Source organism: Lytechinus pictus, chromosome 3, assembly GCF_037042905.1.
Source record: "Lytechinus pictus isolate F3 Inbred chromosome 3, Lp3.0, whole genome shotgun sequence".
In the NCBI taxonomy this organism is placed as follows: Eukaryota; Metazoa; Echinodermata; class Echinoidea; order Temnopleuroida; family Toxopneustidae; genus Lytechinus; species Lytechinus pictus.
Window position 1 is genome coordinate 49,831,177 of NC_087247.1, and position 21,926 is coordinate 49,853,102.

Here is a 21,926-nt window from a genome sequence, read left to right on the forward strand (position 1 = left end):
TATGCTAAATTCGCGTTTTCCATGAATTGATGGAAAATAAAAAAACATCGGAATTTATTTGCAATTGAGATTTGAGGGCACTTTGGGCTGCTAGTATAGACAGATTTTGAAATAGGCAGCCAAAATGTCAACACAACAGAGGAGTTATATCTTCGGCACCTTCGCGGCTTCCTCTGTTCAATAATACAGTTGAATTTGTTCACATGTTTCAATAAAAGAAAGAATTATGAAATATGTGGTACATAGTAACATTATAAAATAATTTATATACATACTGTAGATCTGGAAAAAGCTTTCAAGAAAGAAAATGAACAGTTATTGACAGACATTGTATGTAACAATTTATATTCTTTGTATTTTCCCGCGGGATTATATTTTTTTATATTTTAAAGTATGGTCTCGAGGGAAAATATAAAGCCATTAGGTGATCCGCAGATGTTGTGTTTCACAATATCGCAGTTAATATTTGTTACATTAGATAACTTTTGTTGATAGTTTGGGCGAGGCTGATATGGAGAATCAAGAGAAAAGCCTATAAAATTATCTCATTGCCTCAGAATAAACCAACAAAATGTTCACCTGAATTGCAAGGCTTTACGAACAGATTATCGTCCACGAAATAAGAATTACAATCGATTTTATAATTGATCATGAAATTGATTTTACCACATTTAAAATCAATTGCAATACCTCACCTTACAATGTTATAACCGTTTTATGTTTTTTTTAAAAGAAAATTGAAAAACCTTCATCTTTGTATTTGTATTTATATCTATTTGTTCTCCGAAATTCACAACAAAAAACATAAATGTACAAATGAACATATAAAAGCAAGATATAAAATATCAGAACATATCGTAACTCCCAACTAAAATTTACAATCGATTTGTGGAGGTGTCACGGTGTAATGGTTCAGTCACTTGACTCTTAAAGGACAAGTCCACCCCAACAAAAAGTTTATTTGAATAAAAAGAGAAAAATCCAACAAACATAGCACTGAAAATTTTATCAAAATCGGATGTGAAATAAGAAAGTTATGACATTTTAAAGTTTCGCTTAATTTCACAAAAAAAGTTATATGCACATCCTGGTCGGTATGCAAATTAGGAGACTGATGATATCATCCACTCACTATTTCTTTTGTATTTTATTATATGAAATATTCTAATTTTCTCCTCATTGTCAAGTGAAACAACAATAATTCCTCCCTAAACATATGGAATTAACATTTATTAATACTACATGGTTCAGTCAAGTTGGTCCATATTGTCAAATTTGTAAAAAATGAAATATTGTATAATTCAAACAATAAAAAACAAAAGAAATAGTGAGTGATGGACATCATCGACTGTCTCATTTGCATGTCACTTAGTCGTGCATATCACTGTTTTTTTTTAAATAAGCGAAACTTTGAAATGCCATAACTTTCTTATTTTACATCCGATTTTGATGAAATTTCCAGCGTTATGCTAGTTTGATTTTTCTCTATTTATTTAAATCAACATTTTCCTGTGGTGGACTTGACCTTTATACCAAGGGTCGAGGGTTCGAATCCTACCATGCGCTAATGTCCTTTGGCAAGGCTCTTATCAACGTTAGCCACTCTTCATCCAGGTGTTAAATGGGTACCCAGAAGGATGTGGACGTGAATGTGATTGGATTGGCATGTGTGCACCTTTAAATTAACGGTTGACTGGCCAGGATACTCCCCAGGGAGTGGAGATTGTTCGCTTTATGTGTGGAACAGTGATGGATCCTGTGACCGGGGTAATAATAATTATAGTGTAGAGCGCTTAGAAACACAGCGTCTGGAGCGCTGTATAAATGTAACTATTATTATCATTATTATAAAATTGATCCTTAGTTTGATTTCATAAGGTATAAATCGATTGCAATACCATATTAAAATGCCATACACTTTGTGCGTATTTAATATCAATTGAAACTCTTCATCTCCATGTCCGAAAATATGGTAGCTCCAAAATAAGACTTACAAGCAATTGTTAAAATTTATCATAACATTGTTTTTATTACATTTAAATTGATTGCAATTCAATACTTACAATGCTATACACCTTTTCGTTTTAATAAATCAGATTACTGAACGACTCCTTTACCATGTTAGAACATATTGTAACTCCAAAATAGGACTTGTTGTCGATTTTAAAATTGTTCATAAACTGATTTATCTCATCTAAAATCGATTAAAATACCATACTTCCATTGCTATACACTTTTTACGTTTTTGTTTAAATCAACTGAAGGACTCCTTCGCCATTTAAGACGACATTACAACTCCAGAATAAGAATTACGATCGATTTAAGATTGGTCATCAAATTGAGTTTATCTCAGTTAAAAAATAAAAAATAAACATTGCACCTTATCTTACAATGATATACGCTTTGAACGTTTTTTTTCTTGTTTTGTTTTGTTTTGTTTTAATCAATAAGGCTTCACCTCCATTTTAGAACAGCTCAATGAAAAAAGCCATCCCCCCCAAAAAAAATGAATTTTAGGCCTTCTTCGTTGCCAAAAGTATTGACCAGCTCGTCAATATTTTCATCGAAGATGACCGGGTATGAAAATATAACAATAACAATGCCTCTAATTTATATAATGTGACCAGCTAGTGACCAATCAGACGTTGGATGTATGTGATGGCTATTTAATATTGCTATGATTGCTCTATACATGTATAGCCACACAAGCGAAAACGACTCCAAGCCTACCGGTGGTCTATCGCTTTTAATAAAGCAATAGCTTTGTAGTTTTATAGCAACATTTTATCCAAATACCATAGAAGTGGACAAACATGATCAATTGAATATCAGTGAGAGTTCAGCAGTGAATGCCTTTTCGATTTATAGCGAATGTAAGTAAAACAATGAAAGGGGTATCAGAACACATGTCGGTTTCCTCAACTGATTGACGTGAAATACCTCTTTAAGAAATCGCTTGTCTTAGCCTTGTAGCATGTCTTAAAATCAATTCAAAAGCGAATCGATAATCTTGCCCTTAAGAAATGTGACATTTACCTGCAACAAAAGACGTCAGAAACCTGCTGCTTTTCTGTATTACCTTCATTTTCTATTCATATTCCATGTTGTTTTCCCTATCCAGAACATCACGACGGTTGCCACGTGTTTAGCGAATGCATTGCGTAAAATAATGCTTAAAGACGCAATATTTTAACCGTCATATTCATGTTGTGCTTCCTGTATCCCATAAATGTTATATGGGTTTAAAAGTATAAACCGATCAATATTTATATTTCTTGGTGTATGAATGTTTTTTACTCAAGCTTAAGAGAGCCATTTTTGCTTGGATCCAGCTCACTTGCATAGCACTCTTCATCCTCTGTCAATAATGTTCGACAAACGAACCCAGCTGCTTACTCAATGGAAATATTTTTCTGCCCCTTTATTAGAACTGATTTTGGTTTGTTCGCTTCGTCACGATCCCATCGTGTGTTTATCATACATTGTACCTACGTGTATTATATTCGCAATGACAAGTTATAATCAGCATGACGAATCGAGATTGAATTTCGATTCATTTCAAACCATGTCAGGTTCGCTTTGACCAAAATAAATGTAGAGCAGTCTGTGGGTCGCATGAGATGATGTCACGTTTGAATTCGCGTTACATTAATTTTGTGGGAGCAAAAGTATACTTTGAGGGTAAGAAATTACAAATTGGATTCTGGCATCGAGAAATTAGACCCCTTTTCAGATCACATACTTTGATGGAAAAATATTGTGGTATACTGTTTTGGCATTGAATTTTGACCGTTTTCTATATATATCTTTTCAATATATTTTCTAAAATATTCATTATCCTCCATGTAGAATGAGCGGAACTCGTATAGAATCAAATAATTCACCTGGAAAACAATATCATTTTTCATATTTGAATAAGAGACGTTTGCCAAATTGCAGGTGCCACCAATTTTTTTTTTCCAGAGGACTTTGGATAACTCCACCACCCCATGATTATATAAAGCTTAAATCGAATATTTCATGGCGCTAAACTGAGCGGAGAATATCTTGGATTCTTTCATTACATTATTCAACTCACAAGATCTTAATATTATTCAATAGCGAGAACGGATATTGGTTCCTAATATGTAGCATCTATATTTTTTTTCTTTGTAAAATGATGACCGGTTTTTAACTAGGGTTATTCACTTGAGTTTGCATAAGTTTTTTTTAATCAAACAACCATGTAATAATGCCCCTTCTCCAATCTATAATACGTCCAATGCCAGAAATTCAACCCATGCCCCCACCCTTCCCCCGCTTAAGTTATAATTCATGTTCGCGAAAACATCATTTGCTCTCGAATGAAGAAGTAAATATCACAGAGGAATTGTAGATCTCATTTTCAATCCCCAAATGATTTAAAAAAAAATCATTTTAAATAAAACTTTTAATCATCGAAGGTGATGAAATGTGTACTGTTTCATTAGCTCCTACAGAATTGAGCTCTCTCTCTCTCTCTGTATATATATATATATATATATATATATATATATATATATATATATATATATATATATATATATTTATTTATGAGTGTGACGATACTGAAAATCAAGGTAATACACTAAGTTCCAACTAAGATTATTCCAATAAAATCAAATGGAATAAACTGTGCTGGAACTTATAATAAGTAGACTCAGTTGCAAGACAGCATACCCATCGATGAAATACAAGGTCTGTTCACTACTCATGGCGGCAGCCAGGTATATCGAGATCTTCATTTTCAATCATTAGCATCTTAAATAAAGTGCACGCGTCTGTAAAGCGATACAACAAATGTAAACAAGAACATCCTTTTGAAGAGTTATTAGGGAAAAAAATCTATGTTTCGGGATAAGCCTACTTTAAGATCTAGATAATACGTCGCAATTTGATGGGAATGGAGGACATCGGAGACAGATCCCGGAAAAGAGTTTTTTTTTCTTTGTCCTGTAGTGTGAAGGAAGGAAGGAGGGATGGTCAGCTAAAATGGCGTTCTTAATTTTAGAGGAAATCTTAAAAAGGAAGGTGCCAGCATTTCTGTGGACGTCAGGAAAATATAACATGTTTGATTGATAAACCCCTGAGAAGAAAAAATCAACATAATCATGATGATTGCAAATAAAACAAACAAATGTATAGACATTTTTTTTTGTAAAAATGGGAAAATGGTACTCGAGAAGAAGACGGTTGTGAATACGAATCCCACTTAAATTCAAATTCTTTTAGCAATTAACTCTTTTTCAATTACATTGTCGAATCCGACTCAAAATGGAGTGTATGGATACCCTGTATAATTCATTTATTTATTGATTTATCGTGACAACTTAGTAGTAATTTAAACTTCAATGTGTTTCATTCTATATCATAGAAGATTCACATATTTGAAAGCGATGAAGAAGCTCCTTTGCGATATTGATGATTTTGCAGGTTCCATTTGGAGTCAAAATTATTAGAGCGAAATATTTGAAATACTTCATACAATGAGGAATAGAGTGCGGGTGTATGATATCATCAGCTCATTTGTACCACCCTTGTGATGTCACCACTGTATGAAATCATGTCAAACTGTGAAATGCTATACAGTGCGTCCCAGAAAAAACGAAACCGAGATTAAGCGATGATTTATCATAACTTAATCACAAATGAAATAGACAAATGACCTACCAATGTAAAGCTTAGAATTTCCTCTTTCATCTGATATTACTTAGATTATTCCCCATTCACGCATGAGTGAGCAAGAACAATTTGAAGAAAGGATACCAAAAACTCATTTTGCGGGGGTATCTAAATTTCAAAAAGAAAATCACATGCTTAAAAAGTTCAATATCTGCTCTTTTATTTGATACCTTAATCACAAAAAATGGTCAAGAAGTAAAAAAGTTATGTTCCTCGAAACAATGCTTGTATTTCCATAATTTCATTAAATAAATGTGTTTTTACCGGTTTCCCACAGAAGCTATCGCATGGTTAACAAAAGACATAATGCATGGCTGATCGTCAACAAAACGGAGTATCAAGTGAGTTTGAACGCTAGCCTGTAGAACCTCTTAATTTTATGAAATTATTGAAATTCAAGCCTTATTTCAAATAACCAGAACTTTGCTATTTCTTGACTATTTTCTGTAATTGAGGTATCAAATTAAAGAACAGATATTGAACTTTTAAAAAATGTGGTTTTCTTTTTGAATCCCAGATACAGCCCGCCAAATGACTTTTTGGTATCCCCTCTTCAAATTGTTTTTGCTCACTCATGCGTAAATGAAAAATAATCTAAGTAATTTCAGATGAAAGAGGAGATTCTAAGCTTTACATTGGTAGGTAATTTGTCTATTTTATTTGTGATTAAGTTATGATAAATTATCGATAAATCTCGGTTTCGTTTTTTGTGGGACGCACTGTAGATTTATTATTCCAAACCGATTTTGATGAAATGTGAGTGTTGTACCATTTTCTCTACTTTTTAAAATATACATATTATCGAGGTTGAAGTGGTAATTATGTACCATACCTTTATAATTAATGCTCAACGAAATGCCGTTAAAGGAAGGTAGGTAGAGACATGGTGTTTTTTGCGATTTTTTTTCAGCTTGGCATCCACTTTCCTCCCGCTTTATTCTCCCAACGTGCACAGATTTTTTTTTAAATCTAAATTCATGTGCCTTTTTCATCTTTCATTGATAAGGGATGAGGGGATTCAGCCCGTGGGTCCAGAATGTACCCAGTCATAGTTTGCACTATAATTTCCCTTGACCCAATCGCTAAACTTCTTCAGGCTAGTCACACGACAGAAAGCGCGCCCTGGGACATTTTTAGAAGAACCCCGTTTCGATAGATGAGTGGCGGCGTGCTCGATATGATGTTGGAATAATGATGATAGCGGTGTTCATTGATGAAGGCAAACTCTGATATTTTTAAACGTCTGGTCTGGGTATTGAGAGACTGAGATATCTGATCCTGATTTTAATCATGATTCTATTTTCACATATCCTGCTTCATACATGAATTGAATTGAATTTATTAGAACTTCACTGGCAATTGCCAATATTTTGTTCATAACAAGAAGTACAAAATGATACAAGACAAATATACAATGCAAGGAATATAAGCAAATAAACAAAAACAAAGTAGTATTTCGTCAAAAAGAAAAAAAAGAAAAAAGAAACAACTTGTAAATTATATACAAATATACACAATAAACATAGGAATCATTCGGGTAGATATTTTGACAATGAATATAGAGACTGATATCCAAGAAAAAGATAAAGAAAACATAAAGAAAGTGAGAGAGGAAAGGGAAATAAAGAGGAAAGAAGTTCGAAAATGGAGAGAGCGGGAAAGAGAGGAAGAATGAGAAGAATGGCATTACATGTAAACTCATTGTGTAAAAATATTGCGATGTATAATGTATATCAATTTCAAGGCGAAGATACGAAGAGATGATGATACACACAAAAGTAGTACTAGTTAACGACATCGTAGTAGAAGTAATGCCAGAAACACAAGTTAGTGGCCAGATTAGAAATAGCAATGGGAGTAAAAATAATGACTAAACTACCTAAGTAGAAGTATAATAATTCACTTGCATAATGCCAAGACCAAGTATTGTTCTGCTAATGAAGTCGTCACTTCTACGAGTTTTTCGCTCCCGTCGATCTTTTCTCTCTCGGCTAAGTACAGTTCCTATTAACGTTCTAAAAAAGCTACTAACCAACTCTGGATTGATATTTAGGCCTTAAACCTAATTATTTGAATGTACAACACAAGCGACATGTTGCATTTTGGAAATGGAAATGAATACAAGTCATGAAAAGAAATATATAAAGTCAACTGAAATGATCCGCGTGAAAAAAAAATCACAATTCTTACCAATATATTCAATTGCATGGTCCAAATGGCGATACAAACTTCCAGTAAGAATAAGCCTATTTACTGAAACTCAATTAAATACATGAACATTAACACATATAACATTCTCTGAAATTATGAAAAAAAGATGACAGACAAAATAAAGAGCAAAGTGTTATCACTAGCGCCATCTATAATCAAGGACAAATAGTGCGTTTGATAAAAAAATTGTTGTTAGATTTCTGCAAGCACGAATTTATTAGTGTTTGTAATAGCAAGTAAACTCAACTTCCTAAGTTTACTTTGAAACAATTAAAAGTAGGTTTCGCACCGGGCCGTAGAAAGCTTTGAAGAACTTACAAAATATTTTGGCAAATGCCTTTCATGACAAAGATCAACCAAAAAGTCTTTGTAAAATATTTGTGAATTTAAACAGCAGTTTCGTCATGGACTCTGGACAAACGACATAATTATAGTTTTACGTCAGCTCCGAAACTTCGGACGAAACTGCTTTTTCAGTTCACCAATTTTCGACATTGTCAATATATATACTGTGTTCTTGAATTCGTTGTGCGTCGCCGCGCGAAAACTCACTAATCTTATGTACAACATATTTGTCAGTGTTTCTAGTTGTTTAGTAACAGTGTACAAGTAATTCTGACCCGTGGGTTGGACATCAGTGAATAAACAATGGGTAAGCTGTTTTCAAAATTCATTTTTGGAACTTATTTCGTCAGATTGTTTTCCGTGTGAACGTATAAATGGTTCTTGCGGTTGTTTGTTGTGTCGCATATTATATTTTGACCCTCTCCCTGTTTTGTTCAGCCGTCTCGAATTTAGAATTTCAAAGTCGACCCAGATTAAAAGGGAGAGAAATTTATACCAAAAACTGTTGTCAGATCTTGTAAACAGGGTTTCCTCAGTCGGAAAAATGAGGACACATTGATACAAATGGGCAATAAATGCATATGTTCACTGTAAACAGTGTAAGAAATGTTTTCTGTGAACTTTTGTTGTGACAATGCAGTTTTCAAAGTGTGTAAACACACTCATAAAGAGAGGTTAGTACATGAGATTATAGAAACACCTTTCCCAAGTTATTTTGTTCAAAACCTTATTTATGAAAAAAGCGTCAATCTGTTTTGGCGAACTTATCCGTTATCTGCTGTCTTGATATATTTTGGCATTGAAGGGTTGCTGCCATCTGAAACACGTTGTTTCGTCATTTACACGCATTTTGTCTAATTGTTGATATATGCAACATGATAGAATACGTACACTTCGCAAAGTCATTAATAGAAAAGATTACGAGTTAAAGCACATCGCGTCTTGACATTAAACATGAGTTATCAAGGATTTTTAATCACATTTTCTTCGTTTTTGCGCACACTGAATCTACAATTATCTCCTGCTAGGAGTTTTCAATATGTTCAAGTTGGCAAATAATAAAGAATATAGAGAGAGAGGGTGTGGCGCTTTGTAAAACAAATAACCTTTTCAACTTACATTTTTTGTTTCGAAATGTAATGATAATTCCCAGGTTTTAGAACCCCCCGCGCAATAAGTAAAGACGTCAAGACATACACACTTCCTCTTGCGACGGTACCCGCAGAGTGATCAGAGTTCTTCCCATATATAAGTGATAAAGACTTTAAACGTTGTTCTTAACATCCAAAATGAAATTACATATTCGGGCTTATTTGTACATGAATTCCCCTTATCATCCTAGCTAGAAAGACATGAAATACAAGCAAGGGCATGTCAATGGGGGATAAAACGCCTAGTTATCAGGGCGGTACATCTTTAACTCTGTTAAGAGGAGCAAAATGCAGCAGCAAGGTCACCTGATATTTGCTGTGACACGTGAACACCCACAAGGCTTTTGTAAAAGCGACAGGCATGGCGTAAAAGGAAAAATCGCTGAAAATGAGGGTTACATTGACAAGAATATAGCCAGGCGTACCGACTGTGTCTTCTCCAGTTACAACAGTTTATTCTCTATTTAACAGTTTACACTGGAAGTAAAAAAAGACAAGGAAGAAAAAAAATCTGAGTTAAGGGAAAGTATCATATGACAATGTGTCAGATGAAAAAAGAACGAAAAGACATTATTTATATCCGGGATGCAGATACGAAAGCGCTAAACGATGGGAATGGCAAACAAGACACTTCAAACGCTGATAAGAGAGAGAGAGACTGTAGGGAGGGGAAGCGTGAAAGAGAAAGAAATGTAAGTGAAGAAAGAAAAAAGAGAAGAGGGTATATAAAATGTGTGCAAGGATGTGAGAAAGGAAGGAATATACTGTATGGGTAAAGAAAAGGGGAGAAGCAGCTTTAAAAAAAAGGAGATATATATAGAGAAAATAGGATAAACATGCGCTTAGGAAGAGAGAGAGAGAGAGAGAGGGTGCGTTAAGGGTGGGGGTGTGTGAGGGTGGATTTGGTTGGGTGTGCGTATGAGCTTATAATGTCTTACTTATGGGGACGTTTTCTTTCACATCAACCGCGAACGTCCCCGGTCCAGATCACCATGCTAATCAATTATCCCTCATCTTATTCCATTATTAGCAAACTCATTTGTTTGAAAAGAAAAAAAAAACATTTCGGCCAATTAAACTTAAGTTGTGTAGGGTGGTAAGAAACGTCCTCGGTTGGCAATCTAAGTGTGTGTAAGAGAGAAGAAAAAGGAAGAGGAAGAAAGAGAGATAAAGAGTGGGGATGGGAGATGGTGTAGATAGAGGGAGTATATATGTACAGAGGAACTGAGATATGCCATTTGTGATAACAATCTCAAAATGATATGGAACAGAATCCAATACAATGACCACCCAAACTTTTGAATGTACAAGTAAACAAAATTGTGTGAAATGATTCTAGCATGGAGTCCATGATTCCAGTTAAAAAAATAATTTGCTTTCAAAATTAACAACATACATGACATAGGCATTGCATTCCTGCCAAGTGTCGGGTCTTTTTGCTAGTAATCAAAATACACTGTCCAACTTGTGCTTATCTTTGTTGGTGATCTTCGTTATATATCATTTTAAGCTTCGATTTCGTGATTTCATAGGCAAGTTTTAAAAATTCTGGTTTAATTTAGACCTCGACTGGTCTCCAAAACATGATTTCGGGATAATCGCGTTCAAAGTTTGGATGTTTTTCAGACGCTCATAACTTCGCGCTTTGAAAGAAACCAGATCAGTAATTTATACCAATTTAAAGCATACATTCTATTCTTTTGTAATATACAAAATTTTGTACACAATTCGTATTCATTCTTCCAATATTCGAAATGAAGCGCATGTATGCATTTCAGAAGCTGCTAATTTTTAACCCAAAACAGCAGGTTTGAGCCAGTTCGTAAAATCACGCGCATGTGCACCATGCGCACTGTTTATTAGCGGCACAGGCAAGGGCACAAACCACGGTTTGAGCCAGTTCGTAAAATCATTTATAAACCTCTCTTTAAGAATGTCGAATAATCCGTTCCTCTGATTGGTGAAAACTGAGGTCATGTAAACGACCATGCCTTCAAAACAACAAATTAAGGTGGTAACCAAGGGCAACGGGCATAGTTAACAAGATTTCTGCCCGTTGCCCCTTGATCCGCCCCTTAACGACGGGCATAGCAAAATTTGGCTGAAATCCCCATTTGATTGCATGCAAAATGTTGCTTTCTGCGGTGATTACGGATACCATAAATATCCGCGCGATTTGATCGAAAGTTTTAGACAATTCGCGCATTTACGCGCTTATTGCGCAAGTGCGCGCAACGGAAATTACATATCGATGGAACGATGCCGATCTTTGACTTTTGCTTGTTAATTCCTGTTAAAATATATGGCATTTATTGAAAATAAAACTAGCTTATTAAGGACATAACGGATGTATATCAATCATCAAGTCTTGGGGAAGTTCGCTCAAATGCATGCTCGCAAAAGGTGAGTCAGGTGAAAAGATTAGACCAACGAACGTAGAGGGCAGCAACACACAAGCGTGTTGCTCTAAGGAAGGTCAACTCCGCTCGAATTTTGTGACCACTTTAAAAAATAAGGTGGGGTTTTGGGAAATTTGTCGAGTTGATTTTTTTTCATTTGTTAATTTCAAATATTTTTTAATGAACAATTATTAGATCGGTTATTCTGGGTATAAATATTTAAATTATTACTTTTATTTTTAAAGAAAATATTTAGCTTAAATAATCAGGATTTTGACATTTTTCCTCATTTTGGAATATTAAGCCTGTAACGAGGATACCTCATATCTCTTATTTTCTTCTGCTGAATTTCGCTGCACCACTAATAAATGCATAGACAACCACCGTAATAATCGAGGTCATTTTTCTGGCCTGGGTGCGCCGAGTCTGGGCCGGTCGCGCAGCTAGCTAGTGACGTTGATGATGCGCTGGGGCTTCAGGCGACTCGTCATAGATCTAGCAACTTAGACAATGACATCTAATTTGCCTGGCCTGATTTGAAGTGTAATGGCTTCAGGGCTGATGTTTATCAACGATGATTGTTCAAGGTTAGATTTCAAATTTTAAATGTCATTTGACTTTTAAGTCTATAAATCTGAAATAAAGGCGCTGTATCCCCGAAATCCGGGTCTAAATTTCAACTCTGAGTCCGAGACCATGGCATGGACGGCGAAAAAACAACCCATGCATCGGATGCATTGCATTGGCTGCGCGCTGCGCTGCAGCTGCACTGTGATGATGGGTTCAGCGAAGAGCTCGGAGAAAATAAGGTGGTTATATTCAATCCCGAAATGCTTTGCGAGTGGTCACAAAATCGTCTCGACGCAAATCACCTAATACAGCCGTCTGGTGAAATCGCTGATAACAATAATCACCGATTTGGTAATGATTTTAGTTTCTTGAAACTTATATTTGTAAAGTTTTAAATATCAAAGTATGTTTTTATATGTATGTATATTCCTCAACATATTTTTTAAGTTATCTTTGATATTGTTGTAGTCATATTCTTTCATATTCGTTTTTTGATCGCTACTAATTTGTTGTTGTATTGGATCGGCATTTGATTTCGTTGGCATGAACAATAAAATACGCGCGCAGCTCAGCTGCATGCGCGTATCGAGTTGACCTTCCTTATAGCAACACGCTTGTGTGTTGCTGCCCTCTACGTTCGTTGGATTAGACGGTCACTGCACTTTCTAACAATAAACGTTTAACTCGTTCATGTCGTTACTTAACCTTAGCCTGGGACAGTTAGGTATTGACAAACGACAACGTTAGGACGGGTAGATCTAATGTTAATTGTCGTTAGCTTAGAAGTGAAGAGTAGACTCTAGATCTAACGTTAGGACGCAGGTTTAGTCGACTAGATCTAACGTTAGATTATACTCTAGTCTAAATTTTAAGACTGAACTTTAGATCCAGCTACACTGTAGGCCCTAGACCCTATTCAGAATCAGACCCTAATTTGGTTCCTAAAATATCTAGCCTAGGCCTAGTTGGGCCTATCGGTATGAACTGCTCGGGAACTGCTTTGATATTCGATTTTGAGACCTAACTTTAGGGCAGGGCTAAGTAAGGGCCTAGACCTTACGTTAGCTTTGGGCCTAGGCCAGGGGCAGGCTTTTTTGTTTTAGTTTTACTAGATCTAAACCTAGACCAGGCCCTAACGTTTATGTTTAATAATTCGGTTCATAAAATATATATGGACTGCTTTTATATTCGAGACATGGTTGTTTCAATTCGGCTCGCGGGTACCGCATCGGCCAGACCATGCCCTCGGGCAAAGCCCTCGGGCATAGTCGCGTTGCGGTCCCCTTGAGCCTCTAGAAACAACCATGCCTCTCAAAGCAGTCCATATATCTATATTATGCCACGCGCATGATCTTTTATACCGCATCCTCACTTATATTAGCCCCAGCTAGCGGATCAGACTCGCCTCGCAAGTCAGCCTCGGCTCGTGGGGTCTTCACAAAGAATGGTTTGAGCAAGTTCGTAAAATCAAAGAAGGGGTTGAGCCGGTTCGTAAAAAAAAATATGACCTTATTTTTTAGATAATACGAATTTTGATCTGAAATTTGGCAAATCAATAGAGTGAATCATGGGCTTTCGAAAATTTGACCGAAAATTAGGTTTGAGCTAGTTCGTAAAATCACTGACGAAATGATGGAAAGCCAAAAATGTCAAAATTTTGCTTACATTGTATGTTTCTTATGTTCACTGTGCCCTTTCCTACGCTGTAAAAAATGAAGTGCTAATTTAGCACTTAAGGTGTTTGTATAGTGACTGCACAACGAGTGCTGATATTTTAGTTCAAATTTAAACTAGAAAATCAAAACTCGTAGTGCAGTCACTATACAAGCACCGTAAGTGTTAAATTAGCACTTCATTTTTTACATTGTAGTGGTGAAGACAATTATTTACCCTTCCCTGACGCCTAAGAATTATTTGAGAGCCAAAAAAGTCAATAAATTGAGCCTATCCCTTTAGAGATTTATGCCACAATTGGCTATTCATAGTTAAACTACAACTTAAGACCAGAGTTTAATTTAAACCCGAGTTCAGAAGACGGGCCATAGAATTAGGTTTATGCAAATGAATCGGATCTAGATAGGCTATGACATGGTTACAAATAATTACAATAAACCTTGAGTTTGAAGACTTGTTTGCTGCAACTACAGGTACTTATCTTCATTGGCGGCGGAAGCCCAAAAATTTAGGGCGGACCACCACAATTTTTTGACAAACAAAAAAAAGAAAGAAAAAAAAAGTTATCAAAAAAAAATTAGGTGGGATCGTCCCCCACCTCAAATTTAGGGGGGACAGGTCCCCCCGTCCCCCCCCCCGCTTCCGCCGCCTATACGCTTATCTTTAAGTGTGACTGCGGGAATACCTCATACAAGTTATGATAAGAGAGTAAGATTACTCTGAAATTCAAAAGAGCTAATCTGGCCTCTCGTCATTTTTCTCAGAGTGAGACAAACTCACTCATTTCGAGTGAGGTTTGCATCTTTCTAGAGTGGATTTACCTCTTTTTGGAGTGAAAGTGTCTAAATAGATGCACAGTTCACTTCAGAAGAAGCTATAATTTACTCTATAATGATATACATTTCACTCCAAATAGATTGGTCCATACTATCACTCTGAGAGGAGTGTTATTAGGGACTAGATTGGCTTTTTTGCATTTTAAAGAGTAACCAAACTTATGTATATAAAACCCAACACTCGGTCTCAGAAAAGTCTTCCTGAAAAAACAAACTTTCTATTAATGACTGATGACATGCTTGATCCTGCAGTGTTTTGTTAGTATGTTATACCGATAAGTATGTTATATCCATCATGATTTAAAGTTGTTTTAACGTGATCAGCGTGTTTAAACGTAATCAACACCTCTATCAAAATTAATGTTCGGTTTCAAACGGTTAGCTCGCCAAGCAGTTGGTGCGCGTGATGATCAGAAATCACAGAATTCCCTAGCTACTACTACTAGTGCGTGAATTTATTGGAGGAAATGGTAATTCCGCAATTCTATTAAACAAAGGATATTGAATATGAGAAAAACTAATAAGGGAAAATTGAAAATCAACCAGTACGTCGCACATTCCTTTACAAACATCCAGTTAATTAATGTGTTCATTTAAAAATGACCACCAACACGCACGCACTGTCACACGGGGTTCCTTAAAATGTAATAGTGTGGGTAAAACAAAACAATGATATGCAAATATTAATCAACGTAGGTGTAAGGGGGTGGGTGTACTTAGGTGGTTAAAAAGCCCTTCACCTCTCCCCTTAAGGATACCGACCGTCGCATTTTTTTTTACTCAGCTCTGAATTTCTGGTATATTTGTACAACCGGAAATGGTAGATGTTGTGCAAATGTTGTGTGCAGGTGTAAGAGAGAGAGAGAGAGAGAGAGAGCGAGGGAGAGGGGGAGTAGACTCCTACGTTTGAGTAATGTGGGTATTGAAAAGCAGCTGCCAATCAAGACTTCTCTTTCTAGCCGTCCGTTCACAGGTTTTCATAAATGACACAAGAATTGGTGACTGATCATGCTGATGTCACATGATCCAGGAGGATGGCGCCATGATTTTTGGCGTCATTCCTTGTGAAGACTTTTAGAATATCTCCCTGAAAAAATAAAAGTGAATCAGAGTATGTTTCCGAAGAGATACAATATATCGTTGTTGATGTATGATGTTATTAGCCTTACGATTCTTTATATCAATAATATTTTTTACAAATTGTAAAAAAAAATCTGTGGTCATTATTGCTAAATGAGATACAGAATCTATTATATCCAACAATATCATTTTCAGCATCAGCCACAACAATAGCAAAGGAAACTGCACTAATACAACTACTATAATAATGATAATAATAATGTTAAGGGAATAAATTTATATGTAATTATATGCAATAATTAATGACACGCATAATTTCAAAGCTTCTTAAATACGAATTTTAGAATTTTCTAGCTTGAACAAAGCAACGAAATACAAGATATCAATGTAAAAAAAACACGAAATTTAACAACAATAATAATAGTAATAGCAAAACTAATAATCTCTGGAATCAGAAAGAAAGATAATTTCTACGTAGTGGAAATACAAAAGGGTCTTTTGTACTTGGAATTCGGGATAAATGCAAACCCAAAAAAATGAGTTGGAATGACTTGTTTAGCGAGTGGCTCGGTCAGTCGGTCTCATAACGGTCTCCTTGTCGATCAGTCATCGACCTTCCAACTTTTGACAATTTTGAGTAAGTTTTAGATTAGTCTGGACGGTGTGACAGTATCATAGGCGTCGATCGGGGGGGGGGGGGTGGGCGATCGCCTCCAATGAAAATATGGGGGGGGGGCAAACATCAATTATTCCGAATCTCAATTAAGGTTATCATATTACCCTGTGAGAAAAAATATCAAATATAACTTTAGTTATCTCTGTATATTCACTTGCGATTGCTTTTTAAATTCCATAATTGTTTCTATGTAACGTAGAATCACATTATGTCAGTGTATGGAAAGATTTCTAGAATGAACATAACGTTGCATGAGCATCACTTTTATCAAAGTCAACTTTTTTTTATATTTCAGTGAATATAGATGGATATTCTAAAGACATTCTGATCAACAACAAAAACTTCATCAATATTATGATTCAATTATGAAATCCCACATCAGTTGCTTTCACTCAGACATTCCTTATCATCAGCAAACTCTGAACAGATTAAACTTACAATCAAATGTCTTCCTTTGTTATTTAAAGATGCCATTTTCTATTCTCAACATTCTATGATCGGATACTTATTGATCAGCATGATTCTAAATCCACAATTCTGTATTCAAATATACACACAGATTTTTTTTTACAGGTCAAGTGACACACTTATGTGAGTTATAATTTGTCTCACATGAGGTTCATAAGAGTGAAAAATGCAAACAAATTAGTCAAATTACATATTCAATTTGTATTTATGTGTCCCATGACACATTATAGTTTGTGATGCACTTAGGTGTGTCATTGTGATATTTGTAAGTGCATGTGTCACACATACGTGTGTGTTAGGACACACAATGACTGTTCAATGCGTCATTTGACTCACTTATGTATGCCACTTGACTCGATTTAGTGTATCATTTGACTCTCACTTATTTTACAGGGGGATTAACTGTAGACAATTTAATGAGTCATTTGACCTAGAAAAAATACGTGTGCACTATAATTTTTTTTCTTTAGGGAAATAAATAAAGTAAAGGTTAATTGCAGCCATTCTCCATGTTCTCTATATCATTAGTAGCTCTAATGATTTTAATGTACTATTTTAGGGGCAAGGATTACAAAACTCGTTAATATCACTGGAAATTCATGATATTTCTTTGTCATTCTTAATCACAGCGATCCTTGATACGAAGCTGTATTCAAGATTATTTTGCATGTTATAAGTTATGAGTGGCGCACAAGACCCACTTTGGTGCTTCATTTTGAACAAAACACCGACCAGAGGGAAAACATAAAAGGCGTGTCGCGTGGACAAGACATCTTTTGTAAGAATGCCATACAAGTAAAATCTCAAAATGGTGATGGTGATGATTATTTTTTTACTTGATTGCTAAGAAAGAATGAATGGTTGTAAGCAGGCAACCAGACGACCAAAGGCTTAATGTCCTCCCCGATTGACCTGGTAATGAGGATTAGTGTCTTACCAAAGGGCACTATAGCGCAACAAGTGGGAATCGACCCCGGGTCGTCGGAATAAGAGTCCCCCGCACTATCTGAGCTATCTGTTTCCAATTTCTTTTCATAAGCAATCTGATAAAACACTGTACTTTTGAAAAATTATTTCGTTTTAAGCACACGATCTTCATCAAAATACAATTCTAATATTGACTAAAATACCCACGAGAACTGTATTTAAGACCGCGGCGTAAAGTAAAAGCTTTTGAAGTTGCATAAAATGCATATGTGGTACAATTTCATAAACGTCGCCCGCGAGCGACAGAAAGTGGCCTTTTTAAACTAAATATGTAATTTTGTGATAGATTTTTTAAACATTTAACAAATATTTTCTGAAAGGGAATAAATGACAAAGGTATGGCAACAGCTATTTATAAAAAATGAAAAAAAAAACTGAGATCCACCCCCACAAAAAAAATGAAAAATTAAAAAGGTCAAAGGTCAAGACTCAAGAGACAGTCTGACCCCCTGCTCCCTTCAAATTTGAGTGTAAACAACGGTAACGACAGAATTAGAATATGGGGTCACTATCTTACTTCAAGTTGTATTCATTACACATTGTGCATAGCATACCGGAGCCCCATCTTACAAAGAGTTACGATTGATCCAATCAATTGTAACTCTATGAAATCCATCAGTGTCATTTTTTCTGTAGGAAATTCGCACAATATCCTTTGTAAACAAAGAGAAGCACAGTGAAATTTCAAGAAAACAATGAATGCATGAATATACATCATTGCTAGAAAATATTTTGAACAAACATGCATAAGAGATATTGCTGGCCGCCCATAGTTGTGATCGATCGGATCAATCGCAACCCTTTGTATACCTACATATTTTCTTTTGTACAAATGACATTAGCAGTACCTGTCAGGATAATTAATCCCGCTTCCGTTTGCATACGTGGAGCGTTGTGGCCCAGTGGATTAGTCTTCGGACTTTGAAACAGAGGGTCGTGGGTTCGAATCCCAGCCATGGCGTAATTTCCTTCGGCAAGAAATTTATCCACATTGTGCTGCACTCGACCCAGGTGAGGTAAATTGGTACCCGGTAGGATTTATTCCTTGAATGCTTTAGCGCCTATATGGCCGCTCAGCTACAGCCGGTGTAATGATAATATACCAAGTATATTTCAGCGCCTTGAGCACATAATCAATGTGGATTTGGCGCTTTATAAATACTCTATATTATTATTATTATTATACTTTCCAAAACATTCAGAGATATTTTATTTATCATGTGAAAAATATTTTTCTTTACTCCGCCTGACTCATTTTATTCTATGCATTAATTATGGATTTATAAAAGAAATCTTGTAGAAAGGAAGCTGTCATAATAATCAACATTTCCATTTAGAATACTCGCACAGTATTTTGATGGTAAAATAAAATAAAAAACAGCAAAAAGGGTAAACCTGAAATTATCAGATAAAAATAAAATATTCAAGAGAAAGATGTGGATAGAGAAAGAGGGAAAGGGGATTGGACAGGTGTGGTGTATTGAGAAATTCCGGAGATTGCAATTAATAAGTAAATGAAGGAATTAAGGCCTTATGTTTTGAACTAACATGTTCCAGAATAAATCAATGTGTAAATATTGAAGAAAAAAAATGAAAAGCACTGGAACAGTGCACCATTTTTCGAGAATCAACCTTGGAAATACAAATTGTTGATCTGTTTAAAAAATGGGGAGTCAAGAGCCATTGATTCAAGTGCCGAAAAATCTGACCGATGAATTACCATCGTCGTCGTCATTATCAAGTATTGCGTTGCGGTTTGGTGCGTTAACGCAACCCTTCAAGAAAATCCCCCCCCCCTCCATCCTCTCCCCTACCCCGCTCGTCACGAAATGTTATTGAGAAATATATTCTCCTACACCAGTCGTGTAAAATTACGTAAAATTTACGTAGAAGTAATATTACAGATCAGTCTTTTAACGTGAAAGAATTAAAATTCAAATAACAAATTGAAAAAAAAAAAAAATTATGTAGCCTTTCAGATCAGTTATTTATGATGAAGCAATGTAGTGAAAATAGTGATGGAAGATAATAATAATAATAAGATGAAAAAATTAAAAAACACAATCAATAGTTTACTTTAATACTTAAAAATGTCGAATAATATCAGCGCTTTACCAAGTTTCTGTATAAGTCTTTTCTTTGTTAAATTGAAAAAATAATGATCCTGTTTTTTCTGCATGTACAGTGCGTCCCTAAAAAAACTATACACTTTTGAAATGGCTGCCAAATAAAAAATGTATCACTTTTGGGAAAAACACTTACATATATGGAAGCGAATAAAGTCAACTTTCAAATGACACCAAAAAGTTTGAAAACTATCAATGCTTGTGCGAGCACTGCCCACTGAAACAAAGGGTATGAAAATTAGGCTGGGCCGGAATTAGCCTTCCAATTTCTGTCAGTTTTTGATAGGCAAATCCTTTGAAACTTGCAAAGTTAAGGGTGTTGTGATAAATTAATGATCAACCGTGACCAGTTTTGATTGTTTAAAGGTATTGTTTAACTTTGTGAGCAGCCGATTTAAAAAATTCTAAAACCAAGATGAAACATGTGTACAAGTGCATGTATTAGAACTAATAAACCCTGAAAACAGCCATCATTGAGAATGAAAAGCTAAAACTACAAGGCAAACCCCAATTTTGTAAATAGGCGTCTTATAGACGCCTAAATAGTACACATAAGTGTATGGGATGATGAAATTAAGATGGTGTTTCCGGTCACTTTATATTTCAATTTTTGAAGCACTAAATAATTATTTTCGAACGCGATTTTTTTCTGGGCTTCATTTTTGTAACATATCACAGACACAGGTGACAAGTGTGGCCTTCTAGCTCAGATTTTTTTAAAGTCAAAGCAATGTTAACCAATCACTTTAAGCAAATTTCATGAATTAAATTGTACCTTAATGCATGGGTGAACACAAATTACACTTTTTTGGGGGCAGCATTTCAACTTTATCATGTGGATCTCAGCAATGTGTTCATGGGAGTCGGGAGAATAGGGGGTGAGATAGGATTTAAGTGGGAGAAGTAGGTTGATGGAATAAGGGTCAACAGAACATTTACCCCCCCTCCCTCTCTCCCGCCCTCCCCTCCTGTTGAATGACTGATTGATATTGTCATGCCCAGAGCATTAAGTCCAGAGCAGAATGTTGGTTTAATGATAAATTCTGAATTGGGGCATTAACTTTTTCCTATCAAACATTTACTCAACAATTTATCAATAAATCAACTCATTCAATGTGCAATGTGATCAATCAAACATTCATTTTTCTTTTCAATACATTATTTTATAAATATTCATAATCAGTCTATTTCTTGGTAATCATTTCATAAAAGAAAAAACTGACCATCAGCCACCGGTCACTTGGCAGTTAAGTTTTGAATAGGCTTCAATCCAGGAAGTGAGAGAGAGAGATAGAGAGGGGGGCGCCGGGGAAATGGAGGTGGAGGGGGTACATATGACTTTTAATTTGTAAAAGGACACAAAGAAGAGGAATTCCCTTTTAATCAAGTCTTACCATATCTCACCCTCTTGCTTGTAACGGGTACCATCACATTACTCTGACTCTCACGAACACACTGCTGACGTCCACAAGATGAATATTCTGCACTGAAATTACAATACCTGTTCACTCATGCATTAAATTTCAATTTAATAACTCTTGAAAATTTTCTCAAACAACAAACTGATCACAATTGATCATTAATTCATCACAAAACCCCTAAATTTTCAGATTCCAAACAAAAAGAAAAACCTGAAAGAAATTGGAAGGCTAATTCCGGCCCAGCCTAATTTTCATACCCTTTGTTTCAGCGGGAAGTGCTCG